The sequence below is a fragment of the Monodelphis domestica genome, chromosome 4 (genome assembly GCF_027887165.1).
Source record: "Monodelphis domestica isolate mMonDom1 chromosome 4, mMonDom1.pri, whole genome shotgun sequence".
NCBI lineage: Eukaryota > Metazoa > Chordata > Mammalia > Didelphimorphia > Didelphidae > Monodelphis > Monodelphis domestica.
Window position 1 is genome coordinate 207688647 of NC_077230.1, and position 10717 is coordinate 207699363.

Genomic DNA, 10717 nt, shown 5'->3' on the forward strand with positions numbered 1-10717 from the left:
GGATAACCTCTACTGAACTGAAAAGATACTGATGACTACCCTGGTGACTGACTGTGCTTACCATTCAAAGACAAGCCTAGCCAAGAATCGTGTGACCAACCAGCAGGTCAGCTCTAAATTATTTGTCAATGGAAACTGGAGCAACAAAAAAATACAAAGTGGTATGCAGTCTGTTCTTCTTCTGTAATGATGGTAGCAAAGAGGAAAAAAAGGAAACAAAGGGTATTAAGAATCAGACCATCTTTAGTCACATCAAAGATCACTGATCACAGATAAAATGATAATGATAAAGTTTGAAATATTAGAAGAAATATCAAAATGTGACATAGACATATAATGTGAGTGCATACAGTTGGTATGGAAAAATGGTCCTGAGAGACTTGCTTGAGGTGGGATTGCCATAAACCTTCAATTTATAAAAAATACAATACCTGCAAAGGGCAACAATTTGAAGCACAATGAAACAAGGTATGCCTATATTTTATTTTAGGGGAAAAAAGAAATGACTCATGGGAGAGTCACTTGATATCATCTGTTTATAGATAGGATGTCAAACCAATGAGAATCAAAATAAAAATCACTATCAAAAATAACAAAATTTATAGTCAGATTAAAATTTTCCCCAATCATATCTAAACATTATTTATATTTCTGCTTTCATTAAGAAGATGCAGAAGTCCTTGAAATTGTTTCTAGTTTCAAAGAATAAACTGACTGAATAGCTTATAATTTGACATTTTGCTTCTAGTTAGCTTCCCTCCCCTCCCCTCCCCTTTCCTCTGCTCCTCTCTCCTCTCCTCTCCTCTCCTCTCCTCTCCTCTCCTCTCCTCTCCTCTCCTCTCCTCTCCTTTCCTCTTTCCTTTTCTTTTCTTTCCTAAACCCTTACCTTCTGCCTTAAAATTGATACTAAGTATTGGCCCAAAGGCAGAAGAGTGGTAAGGAGTAGTCAATTGGAGTCAAGTGAACAGCCATGGGTCATACAACTAGGAAGTATCTGAGGTCAAATTTGAACCCAGGACTTCCTCTTTATAGACCTGGCTCTCTATCCCTTAAGGCACCTACCTGCCCTTAGGCAGCCTTTTCTTACGAGGAATTCTTAGCTTCAGATTATGTTTCTGAAAGTATGATTCTATGATTGTCAAGGAAAAGTGCTATATTTGATCTGTAAAGATTTCATCATAAGTTTCATTTTTTTTTAGTGCAGTGGTCACTTGTTAATGAAGAAGGTTTTAAGATTCCACTTCTTGCCAATGACAAACAAGAAAAATGAATTAAGTGGAACTCTCGCAACTGACATAGACCAAAAATCTAATATTCAATCGACCATAATATTTTGTTACCGAATCCAGTATACAAAGGAAGTTGGTAAAAATAACACAGGTTTATGATTACTTTCTAATCATTGAGCCTAATAATTTTCTTTCTTTTTCTTACTGTCCCTTTTATATAACTCTAACTCTTTGTTGCATTGTGGATTGTAACATGCATCACTTGGGAAATAAATATTCTTAATTCTTCCCCACCACCAGTCAGTTCTTTCCCTTCCCTTTTCCTGCTTGTTATTAATTGCTGTGAAGAAAATCATTTGCTTGATTAATGTGCTTTAAAAGTCTTATCTTTGAACCTTTCTGAAATGAAGTACTTAGGTCATTAGTTATAAAAATACCAGTTTCTTGTGATTAAAACATATCTACTAATAATTTTATAAAATGACCTTGTGAGGACAAATGAAAAATCTGAATTGAGATAATTCCTGGATCTCATATTCCTCTGATATCCCTTCAACATTTGACAATACTTACAAATCACTTCTTCAAATTCCTTGACTTTCATCCAATTCTTTTCTGATTCTTCTATTACTAGCTCTATCTCTTTCCATAGCTCTCCTTCCTTTTCTTAACTGGGGCTGTTCCTGAGATAAATTTCCCCCGAATTCTGACTTCATTATGTCACTGCCCTTATCAAACCCCTTCACTGGCTCCCTGTAGCTTATGGGATAAAACTTGCAGTCCCTAGTCTGGTATTGATCCTCCTCTCTAATCAGGCTTCATAATCAGGCTCCATTTCCAGGCTCATCTTCCACTATACCCCTATGTGAGCTCTTTATTGCACTCAGAAGAATCTTCATTATCTTCTAAACACTTCTTGTCTCATAACCACTATGCCTTTGTCCTACTGATTATTTTTCCTGACTAACAGCCTATCCCCTACAGCTCTCTTCCTGACCAAATCACACTTCTTTTCAAGGTCCTTCTTTTGAGTCTCACTCTTTAATTCAGTTCTCTCTCCTTACTACATAAAGGACATTTAATTGCATGCTACTTTGTGACATTTTCTATATTTTTTCTTGTAGTGTTCTTTTATTTTTTGCCCACCCTTGTATAGCCCATCTCTTAAATTTACTTGTAAGCATATTGAGGGCAAAGATTATGATATTTCTTGGTATTCCATGAAGCTACCTTATATAGTACTTTGCACAGGATAAAAATGAAACTAACAATCATAGAACACTTTTAGGTTTACAAAGTACTTTGTTTTTATCTACAATACTATGAAGTAGAGAATGCAAGTATTATTGTTATTCCTACTTTACATGTCACCTATGGACCAGCCATATATTTGGATTCATGTTTGTGGGGAATTTTTTTTCTTTTAAAAACTCTTTACTTTCTGTCTTAGAATCAATACTGAGTATTGGTTCCAAGGCAGAAGAGTGGTAAGGGCTAAGCAGTGGGGACTAAGTGACTTGTCCAGAGTCACACAACTAGGAAGTGGTTAGGGCCAGCTTCGAACCAGGATCTCCCATCTCTAGGCCTGGCTCTCAATCCACTGAGCCACCCAACTGCCCCCGTGCGATGTTTTTTGAGAAATATGACTTAAGCTCCCAACCCATTTCAAAACAGTAAACCTCTAACGACTAGAAAGAATAGATCTAAATATTCATTTATTACCAGAATAATAGAAACCTTGACTAGCCAAAAATATAAAATATACTAAATTTAATCAGAACAGAAAAAGATTTTTTTTTCAAAACATCAAATATCTAAAGCAACAATTCCTGAAAGAATTGCTTTCCCCTAACTCCTGTTACCTATCATTCATTGTTTGGACAGGAAGCTTCCAGCCACCATTCAGGATCCTACCTGCAAAGACAAGTCAACGAACTTTTATTAAACATTTAACTGTGTCTCAGCTAAGCAATGGGGATACAAAGATGAGACCAAATGACTTCAAAGATATCTTTTAGTCCCAAATCCTTAAGAGTATATGTTTTGTAATGAGAATAAGCCAGACTTGATTACCATGAAAATTGCAGATATTTTAGAACATCTATTTTTACACATGTTATATGGAGAAATTAGTTCTAAATACAGACATCTGGATTACCTTCCCAGGCCTGCATAGCGTGATGAATAAATTATATGGCCATGCTGTTGTTCATAATTTGTTTCAAAGAGGACCAATGTCATCACAGGTGATATCTTCACTTGCACCAAATCGGATTTTAGTGAGGCAGGGGTGTTGCACAAAGTCATCAGCTTCATTCTCTCTTCCAGAGCCATCAAAGTCCAGTGGGGAAAAAAAAAGTCAAGATGATTGGCAGTGCCCTGGAATGCAGTGGATGGCATTGATGTCTTTGACATCTACCCAAGCTCTAAGCACTCCATAGCACCTGCTTCAGACTATTGGAACAAATTGTTCTTCTCCACCCATTCCACTAGGGGAAGTGTTCACATGCTTGCAGTAGACATCCTTCTCATTCATTGGTGGGTCTGAAGTCTGTCAGTTACCCTCATCCTGGTAAAGCCATCAAGATGTCACCTGTGATGTTCTCAGTCCTCCTCAAAATGAAGGATGAACAAAAACATGGATTCATTAAACTGTGCAAGCCAGAGAAGGCAATTCAGATATCTATATTTAGAACTAATTTCCCCATATACATATTTTAGAACATTTATTTTTATAAATATGTGGCTCCGTGAATAATATGGAAATAGGTTTTGAGTGATAATATATGGATAATCCATTGGAATTGCTTGTCAACTCTGGGAAAGGGGAGGGAAGAGGAGAGAGAAACAACATGAAATTATATATCCATGGAAAATTTTTTAAAATAAAATTTTGAAAATATAAATATGTGGCTCCAAGTGTATAATATGTGCAGTGGCTCCAACCCAATAAAAACCACTGGAGGAATTATTCACATGCTGGGGAGACATCTCTTTAACTCACCAATAGTTTTGATGCTTGTTGGTTAATATCAACCTTGTTTAGACTGCTGCCTGGATGATGGGACCTCTGCACATGCTCCAGCTTCTTGGAGTCATAGGTGGGAGTTAGGTGACAAGGAGTCACCACAGATGAATGAGCAGCCCTAGAAAGGTTTAATAACAATTATTATTATTATCTATTCCCATGATCTCTAACTGATCATTAAGACAACCTTGCCACTGCATTATTCTCCTCTTATAACTTTAAAAGTTTTATTTTATTATTTCAGTTCTTTCAATGCTATTTCTTTTCCCCATAGTCTTATAATTTTTTTATTACTTCAATTCTTTCAATGCTATTTATTCTCACCATACTCTGATGAAACAGATCTATCTTATTAGATTGTGACGTATGGACATGTTTGGGATTTGCAGGGGAGAACTAGCATCTCTGGTGTGAATTGGACCTAAGGGAGGCAAAATAAACAGCTCAATCATAAAAGATAGGGACTGGAGGGAGGATCACGTCCCATGTATTTTGGTAATTTGGAAAGGTTTTGTGGAATATGGCTTACACAACAACATTAACGCTTGACTTTTACTCCACTTTGGGCAATGTAGTTTAATCATTAAATGGTCAATGAATGTATAAATGTTCTGGACTCTGTCCCAAGAGGAGCTTGAAAGCCCTTGCATAATAAATAGCAGGAGACTAAGCTAACATTACAACTTCTTGGTTAGTATAAATGGTGGGAAAGCTTTCAAAAGGTTTATTTTTATAAATTTTATAATTTCTATATATAATTTACATATTACATAATGTAGATTACTATAAATTTATTTTTATTATATAATATAAATTCTATATTTCATAGTTTCTTTTAACTTAGAGTGATAATGAATTTACAAAATAGAGAGCTTGCTTTTTTCTGGGAAAAAATTGATCAGAAAATGTGTGTGTAGTGTATATAAAGACAGGGAAGCAAACTTTTAGGGTTATTGTTTTGTGTGTGGATGGGAATAGGGAGGGAGAACATTGGGCTAGTCCCACAAAACAAATACAGAACTTCTCTACCTGGGAGCTTTGATAACCATATAACTCATTGTTAAAGGGCTCTTACTTTGATATAACAAAAGGTTTCCTGACTGGTCACTGAAAAGAAAGGGCTGATGATTTAATAGCAATTAAAAAAACTGTCTTCACCTTCAAGACTGTCAAGACAATGTTAAGCCGTTTCCTTCAAGGAACTGAGGGAACGGAAGCTTGTCTTTTTCCCCACCCTGACCATCATGAGGATAGGAGCAGATATCAATGAAAGCATATGTCTTATGTAAGGAAGTTCAAGTCTGGATTTAGAAGGGCTTTTTTGTGTTTATTTTTCCTGTTAGACAACTATATCTTGAGATTGTGCATCCAGTTTTGGAGATGATCTTGAGTTCAAGAAGACTAGAGATCCTGGGTTCCATCAGGTTTGGTCTGAAGGCAGCCCATCAATTGGAGATGATTCCCACTTTCAAGAGGGCTATACCAAAACAAGCCTGTTTTACTAGATGACATAGACCAAGAGTTGTTTGAAGCATACAGGGCAGAGGTAAATATAATTATAAAACGTCTAACCGATAGTCCTAAAAATTGCTCTATTTTCTGCTAAGGTCTGAATATCAACCTCCTGAGTGAGTATAATGTTGTTACAAATTGTTATGAATTTGTTTCAAATATTGTATCGTTGGGCACTGTATTTTGTCTGCTCACATTTCTTTTTGTCTTTAGCAACTAAAAACCACTCCCAAACCTGATTTACATTGTACCCTGAGTATCTTTCCATTTCCACCTGGGTAAACCTAGATATGAGCCAAAACCTGATCTCTAAATAATTTGTCCTTATGACCCATGATAGGTCATCAATAAATAAGAATTTGAGAAAGGGGCCTACCTCCATTATTATTAAAAGCCAGGCTGCCATGGGATTCTGCACTCACTCAGTATGGACCACATGTATAGGTTCAGAGCAGAGGGATCCCTCAGGGAGAGAAAGAGAGAGAGAGATTAAAGAGAGAGAGAGAGAGAGAGAAGAGAGAGAGACAGAGACAGAGACAGAGACAGAGACAGAGACAGAGACAGAGACAGAGAGATTTTGTGGAATGCATCAGTCCCCCAAGCCTAGCAATAATTCCTTAACATAATATAATTTTGTTTTCCTACATTTCAAAGTGCTTTCTCCATTTTAAAACTTTAAAAACAAAGGCATGACCTAGGCTTTGCCATCCCTAGCTGACTTGCTCTGATTTTATCATTGCCAATTTGAAGCAGTCTTTTGCTCTTTTGACGTGGTGTTACCAGTTCAGCTTAGATCAGACTGTACTCTTTTCTGAACATGTTTTTGATAGAACATTTCCCCAAATGCCATGCTTAGATGTGTACCCTTCCTCTGTATCTTTGACATTTGTTCAAGAAGATAAGTCAGGTTTTTTGAGTCTGACATAAAACTTGAGTCATTCTAGATATTTATGTTATTGTACCAATGATAACCATTCTCACCTTATTCATTTGTATTTTTGCTGTCATATTTACTAAAATAAAATACCTTTTTTAAAAATTGGCATATTTGTCCTAAATATCTCTAGTTGTCTTTTTTTTAAACCCTTATCTTCCACCTTAGAATCAATACTGTGTATTGGTTTTAAGGCAGAAGAGTAGGCAAAGTAGTTTTTAATGATTGCCTTAATTTCCTCTTCATTGGAGGTGAGATCCCCTTTTCATCCTTGATGCTGTTAATTTGCCTTTCTTCTTTCCTTTTTTTAATTAGATTAACCAGTACTTTGTCTATTTTGTCTGTTTTTTCAAAGTACCAGCTTCTAGTCTTGTTTATTAGCTTAATAGTTCTGTCACTTTCTATTTTATTAATTTCTCCCTTAATTTTTAGGATCTCTAGTATGGTTTTCTTCTGGGGGTTTTTAATTTGTTCATTCTCAAGTTTTTTGATTTGCATTTCCAATTCCTTGGTCTCTGTCCTCCCTAATTTGTTAATATATGCACTCAGGGATATGAATTTTCCTCTAAGTACTGCCTTGGCTGCATCCCATAAGGTTTGAAAGGATGTTTCGCCGTTGTCATTTTCTTCAACGAAATTGTTAATTGTTTCTATGATTTCTTCTCTAACTATCCGATTTTGGAGTATCATGTTATTTAATTTCCAATTAATTTTTTATTTGGGTCTCCATGTACCCTTGCCGATCAATATTTTAATTGCCTTGTGATCTGAAAAGGCTGCAGTTATTATTTCTGCTTTTCTGCATTTGAATGCCATGTTTCTATGACCTAGTGTATGATATATTTTTGTGAATGTGCCATGTGGTGCTGAAAAGGTGTATTCTTTTTTGTCCCTATTTATTTTTCTCCATATGTCTATTAACTCTAATTTTTCTAAGATTTCATTCACCTCTTTTACCTCTTTCTTGTTTATTTTTTGGTTTGATTTATCTAAACTTGATAGTGGTTGGTTCAAGTCTCCCACTAATATGGTTTTACTGTCTATTTCCTCCTTCAATTCTCCTAGTTTCTCTATTAAAAATTTGGATGCTATACCATTTGGTGCATACATGTTGATTAGTGATATTTCCTCATTGTCTATACTCCCTTTTAGCAGAATATATTTACCTTCCCTATCCCTTTTGATCATGTCTATTTGTGCTTTGGCTTTGTCAGATATCATGATTGCAACTCCTGCCTTCTTTCTATCAGTTGAGGCCCAAAAGGTCTTACTCCAACCTTTAATTCTAACCTTGTGAGTGTCAACCCGTCTCATATGTGTTTCTCATATGATTGTCTCATATGTCTCATATGATTGTCATTTGTGGATTCGCTGGCATTTTGATATCTTCCCCTAGTTCTGACCTTTCTTCTTTAGCTTTCTCTTTTTGAACCAGTGATTTACTTTAGGTCAGTCCCCCTAGTCCCCTCCCTTGAGATGCTTCCCTTTCTAGCCCCTCCATTTTTGTGCTCCCTTCCCTCCCTTTCTGTACTCCCCCTCTCCTTCCCTCCCTTTCTGTACTCCCTCCACCCTCCCCCTCCTTAATTTTCTTTTCTTTCTTGCCCTAATGGATAAGATAGAATTCAGGATCCCACTGGATCTAGATGTTCTTCCCTCTCAGATTTGATTTCACTGAGAGTAAGGTTTAAGTAATTCCACTTCACGCTCTCTTCCTCTCCTTCTCATATGAGAGTTCTTCCCCTCCCCTTCCCATGTGTATCTTTATATGGGAAAGATTATTCTATTGATTCCCCCCCTATTTCTTGAAGTTAATCTTAGTATTATCGATGGTTCCCCCCTCCCTTTTCCTTTCTTTGCCCCCACTTTCCCCAAATCTTCTTGATGCCCCAATCTTTCCCTATGCATGTTTCTTCTAACTACTCTTATGATGATACAATTTATGAGAGTTACACAAAACATTTTCCCCACATATTAATATATATAATTTGATGTAAATGTAGTCCTTATAGAAGAGAGTTTGACTTAAAGAAAAAGATAAGATTCATCTCCTTTTCCCTTTCTTTCATATTTAACTTTTCATGTTTCTCTTGCTTTCTATGCTTGGATATCGAACTTTCCACAGAGCTCTGGTCTTTTTTTAGCAAATGCTTGGAAATCTTCTATTTTGTTGAATGCCCATACTTTCCCCTGGAAGTATATAGTCAGTTTTGCTAGGTAGTTGATTCTTGATTGGAGACCCAGCTCTCTTGCCTTTCTAAATATCGTGTTCCATGCTTTGCGGTCTCTTAGTGTGTTAGCCGCTAAGTCGTGTGTGATCCTTATGGGATCCCCCTTATATCTGAAGCTCTTCTTCTTGGCTTCTTGTAGGATTTTCTCCTTTACTTGGAAGCTCTTGAATTTGGCAATTACATTCCTAGGGGTTGTCTTTTGAGGATTTAGTATAGAAGGTGTTCTATGAATCCTTTCTATTTCTATTTTGCCCCCTTGCTCCAGAACGTGAGGGCAATTTTCTTTTATAATCTCCTGTAGAATAATATCGAGTTTATTGTTTATCTCTGGTTTTTCTGGGAGACCGGTAATTTGGAGATTTTCTCTTCTCCCTCTGTTTTCCAGATCTGTGACCTTCTCAGTGAGATATTTTATGTTTTCTTCTAATTCATTAATTTTTTGGGTTTGCTTTATTGATTCTTGCTGTTTTATCATCTCGCTTTCTTCGAGGTGCTTAATTCTGGTCGTTAGGGACTGGTTTTGCTTTTCAGCCTTGTCTGCCCTTCTATTGGATGCTTCGAGTTCTTTTTCCAATTGAGCATTCTTATCTATCAGACAGCTGATCTCTTTCTCCCATTTTTCTTTCCAGGTTTCCATCTTTTGGATAAGTTCCAGTTTGAGATCTTCCAGAGCTTGTTGATAGTTTCCATTTTGGGAGGCGTGTTCTGAATTTTTTTGGATTTCCTCCTCATTCTCCTCTTTTCCTTGGGTATTTCCACCATAAAAGTTTTCAATAGTCACTTTTTTTCCCTTTCTTCCTGGAGGCTTGATTTTGGGCCACATGAGCCATCCCTTTGGTGGTTTTATTCCCCTTTCCTTTTTGGTCTGGGATCTGGGTTATATGGGCGGTTTTTCTGTGAATTTAGGTTGCTTCAGACTAGTTCTTCCCAGCCTCCGAGGTTTCTTAGAGCGCTGGGTCCCTGATCACAGCCACACTGCTCAGGTGTTCAGCTCCGCCCAGATAATCAGCGTGTGGTCCGACCCTGGTGTTTAGCTCCACGGAGATGTTCAGCGCAGCCGCCCCAAGTACAGCTCCGCTGAAGAGCTGGATTCTCCAGTGAAACCGCCCTGAGACGTTTTTTTCCTGGCAGTCCCCAGATCCCAAGGACCCTGGAGTGCCCCCCCCCCCCGACAGAGACATTCCCCACTCACTCGCTGTCCCGGTGAGCGCTCAGGTAGCTCACTCTGGTTTAGTGGGGGAGGTGGGGTGGGGGAAGGGCGGCTCAGTTCACTTTTCTGTGCAAGCTTTTTCTCCTTATTATAGTGTGGAAATGTTCAAACCCCACGTACCTTCGCCTCTGTGGAGTACTGGGAGTACTGGGGTGTCCTTCTGTTCCTCCAAAGGTGATTTTTATGCTCCTTTGATGTAGTCTATTTCGTTCGGTGCCGGGGAGAGGAAGCGTGTGGCGTCTAGATTGCAGCCATGATTACCCGGAAGTCCCAAGGCAGAAGAGTGGTAAGGGCTAGGCAATGTGGGTTAAGTGATTTGCCCAGCGTGACACAGCTGGGAAGTATCTGATGTCACATTTGAACCCAGGACCTCCTGTCTCAGGGCCTGGCTCTCAATCCACTGAGCCACTCAGCTGTCCGCTGAGCTCTTCTTAGAATGCAGCATCTCTATGGGACAGATCAATCCTCTCGATCTCCTGGATATGCTCTTGGACAGGCCACTGTCTTCTTTTTCCCATCATCAGCCCCTGGGCTGGGCTAGACTGGAGAATGCTAGACTCTTGTCAGCTGGAGTGA